General features: G+C 40.0%; 1 pseudogene; it reads right to left on the reverse strand.

Moving 5' to 3' along the window:
- Window positions 1-2,636: 2,636 nt before the first annotated feature.
- LOC110320686 lies at window positions 2,637-3,424 on the reverse strand (annotated as a pseudogene).
- Between the last annotated feature and the right edge of the window lie 906 nt (window positions 3,425-4,330).

Here is a 4,330-nt window from a genome sequence, read left to right on the forward strand (position 1 = left end):
GAAATGCAGTCAGACACAAGCATCCCAGGAACAGCTGGAGAAGTCAGGACTCATGCAGGGAAATGTCAGCCTGTCAGAACCATAGAATCGAAAAACTAAGGCCTGTGAAACAGAAATCTTTGTCTGCCTGTCCACATGTCTGTCAGCATGACAGTTTGGGTCAATAAATATTCATCATGATGCACCAGTCTGACTGACCTATCCTACACCCTCCACTAGAGGAGAAAATAAACAGAGTTTATGGGGATAGAGGCTGTCTGGCCCTCAGAGCTGCCATTGTATGCTATGAGTGAGCTATGAACTTGAACACAGCTTTACCTCTGACTTTTATATCTAATACATAGTATCGAACCAGCTCCTTATGTGTTAAATGGTGACATACTTGTAACAATACACCAAGTATGAAAAAATGACATTTAAGGAAAGGATAGACAGTAGGCAACTGTCCTAGTGACCTTATGACCTTCCAATATGAGGACTTAATTCTTTGGGTCCTGTGATCCCAGCATCTGTTTGTACACACCCACATTGACTTTTCCTCACTTCATTTTTGTCTACATGTTTGACTTTGTGAAGACTGTTCATTCATTCAGTCATCTGCTCCTCAATAAATCTGGATAACTTTCTCATGCCGAGCTTTCTGTTCAATAAATAGACAAGCAAAGTAGCATTCCATAGCGCCAAGGGGCAGTTACTAAACAAATGCACATGTATTTGCATCATTACACATTTTCTGAGACCTAAGAAAGAAAACATCTAGAAGAAAGATGTCTGTGCATTACTACATTGGGAAAGGCTTCAGTGAGAACTGTCCAGAATGAGGATGGGGAGCTGGTTGCTGGGCGTGTGGAATGAGCAAGGATGAAAGGAAACCTGTTATAAACCAAGGACAAAGCAGGTACACGCAATCACAACATGAAGGCATGGTAGATTTGAGTAAGGAAGTTAGAATTTTTAGCCTGATAGCAAGAAGGAAGGTGTAGGGAAAGACCACTCATTGCAAGAGGCAAAGGTGAGATGGAGACACGGTCAAGAGAAGGTCAGCAGATCCAGGATGCATTTAGGAGAGATTTGGTGGGATTTTCAGATGCATGTGATTGTCATTCCAAAATGTTGAACTGTGTACACACACCCAGGTAATAAAGGCACTGTTCACTAGCAAACATTAGTATGAAAACAGGAATATCTAGTACACTTATACAAACACTAAGCCATGACCAAACTCATTTATGGAATGATAAAAATCCAAATAAGAAACCATAGATGTATTTTGGTGTCATCCACACAGGTGATACTCCAGACAAAGTTGTGAATCTTCCCATGTATGGTTCCATTTATATGGCTCAATAATCACAGTACAAATCCATTGTGTCAGGACAACAGTTTGCTCTGAGGGGCATGTGCTCTATGTGTGCTCCGTTACTTTACATTTCAGTGAACGAAAATGGTATGTGGAGGCTGTACAGAAAAACATTTACTATCTCCTTACATAAAAATTCTAAAATATAAACCCCAATCAGACACCTAGTTCATAAATAAAGAAATATAAGTGGCAAATAAACACATGCGAAATATGTGTGAACAGTGATTGTGGAAATCCAAGTTATACTATTAATGAGATATTATTTTCCTAATAAAATTATCAAAAAAATTTAAATGGAGTCAGGCATGGTGGCTCAAGCCTTTAATGCCAGCACTCAGGAGGCAGAGGCATCTTATCTCTGAGTTAGAGCCCAGCCTAATCTACAGAGCGAAAAGTAGTAGGAGTAGGAAAAAATAAATGAATTCCTTTCGTTTCTTTAAGTGCTGATAATACAAAATGTAGATGATATTTTGGGGAAATATACACTCAAATGTTGCATGTAGAATACACAAATTGTGACCATTTTTCTGAAGCCAACTTGACAATATGTATCAAAACATTTTTCAATTAATAAATAGAATTTGAAAGGAGTTCTATTTCTCTAGATTTCCCATAGACTATACTCAAAGTATATACTAGCTATGGAAATAATATGACAATATTGACAAAAGCAACACTTTAGAAACTGTTCATGGATGGTGATCAGTGAAAAATGATACTCTAATAGCAATACAATATACTTGCTTTAAAACTGACAGCATTTATTTAGGCATGGAGGCACACACCTTTAAAACCATCTCTTTGGAGGCAGACACAGGCAGATCCCTGTGAGTTTGAGGCCATCCTTGTCTACACAGTGAGCTACAGGACAGCCAGAGCTATATAACGAGACCCTGTCTCAAAAAGACAAACAAATATGATAGCTAAAGAAAACCCAGTTTCTGCTAGGCATCTATCTTGATATCTACTAGCCATTTATCTCTGACACCAGTCCCAGGAAGATAAATTCTCAGTAATCCTGACTCTACCCAGAAATGTACAGTCGTGACCATCTCCTTGATATAATACAACTATTATTTTTTGTTTGTTTGGTTGGTTGGTTTTTGGCTTCTGTAACCTGCTTATGTAGAAAGTCAAGGACTTTTCTGAGGTCATCGTGGCCATCTGATCTTCACAGAGCAAAGCAGCTCCTGGCTTGCTTGCAATGCTTACTCAAGTTCTCGTAGTTTTCACTGGTCAAAATTCTTTCCTCACCCCTCCTTCTTTTTTTCCCCAAGGTCATTATTTATTTGTTTTTCTTAAAGACTCATTTTTGACTGGACTCAAACTTAGAAGAAGAAGCTCTCAGCGAGGACAGCCTACGTCTCTTGGCAATCTGTTCCTGGCGCTTTTCTTTGGCTTCCTTCATTCTCTTGGCCAAAAGTTTAGCGTATTCTAAAGCCTCCTCCTTGTTTTTCTTAGTGCGTTGCATTGTTTCTTTAGAGCAATACACCGGCGTTTGTGTTGCAGGACATGTGGAGTAACAAGACACTGAATATTGGGTGCTTTGGTCCTGGGCTTCTTACCTTCTTTGTTTAAGGGCTTCCTGACAACATATTGGTGGACATCATCTTCTTTGGAAAGATTAAAAAGCTTTCGGATTCTACTAGCTCTTTTAGGTCCCAACTGACGAGGGACAGTAGTATCTATCAGGCCAGGAATAGCCTTCTCTCCTTTCTTTACAATAACCAAATTGAGAACACTGAGACTAGCGTCCACAATGCATCCGCGAACAGACTTGCGCTTCCACTCTCCAGTTCTCCATGATCTGTAACAGGAATGCCCCTTACTCAACAGCAGACGCACACTGCCATGGGTCAGAACACCTTGCTTTATGGGAAAACCTTGCTTGTCATTCCCACCGCTGATCCGGATCACATGACCCTTCCACTCTTCACCGAGAGCATCAGAGGCTACTTCCGTGGCCATGCGCTTCTCATAGAAGGTGCGGAGCTTGCGCTCGTCATCCACCTTGATGAGTTTCTGACAACCGGTGGCGGGGAAGGAGATGTTCAGCTTCATCTTGACACAGCATGCCGCCTGGGAGGCATCACGAAAAAGAGGTTCACCCCTCCTTCCTGTGAGAATCTCAAGCCTACTTCAAAGATTGCCAACCTACTAGGAGCTAATCAATACATCTTTGAACTATAATTGGATCCAGTCTATGGTCTTTTTCCAGGGGTCATGAACATAAGCAAACATAGATATCAAAAGAAAAACAAACAAGAAAGAAAGAAAGAAAGGAAAGAAGGAAGGAAGGAAGGAAGGAAAGAAAGAAAGAAAGAAAGAAAGAAAGAAAGAAAGAAAGAAAGAAAGAAAGAAAGAGTTGATCAATATTTAATAACATGGAACGATGCTTTTAACAGCATTTAAATGTTTTAAATTTTTATATGTGACCATATCACATTATGTACAATGCAGAGTAATCATATTCACCCCTACTTATCTCTCATCTCCTTCCACTTCTGCTGACACTCTTCTTTCCAAATGATCCTCTCCATCTCCATGGCTCTCCTTCCTTCCTCCTATCCTTCCTTCCTTCCTTCATTCATTCCCTCATTCTTTCTTTCTTCCTACCCTTTCTTCCTTTCTTCCTCCTACCTTTCCTTCCTTCCCTCCTTTCTTTTCTTCTTCCTATCCTTCTTTCCTTTCTTCTTCCTACTCTTCCTTCCTCTTACCTTTCCTTTCTTCTTTCATTTTCTCCTTTCTTTTCTTTTTTTGTTTTTGTTTGGGGAGAGTGCATTTAAAAAGTCATGGCTGCTAACAGGTAATAAGGACACATGCTCCACTATGTTCATAGAAGCCTTATTTATAACAGCCAGAAGCTGAAAAGAACCCAGATGTCCCTCAACAGAGGAATGGATACAGAAAATGTGGTACATTTACACAATGGAGTACTACTCAGCTATTAAAAACAATGAATTTGAC

This window comes from Mus pahari, chromosome 4 (assembly GCF_900095145.1).
Source record: "Mus pahari chromosome 4, PAHARI_EIJ_v1.1, whole genome shotgun sequence".
NCBI lineage: Eukaryota > Metazoa > Chordata > Mammalia > Rodentia > Muridae > Mus > Mus pahari.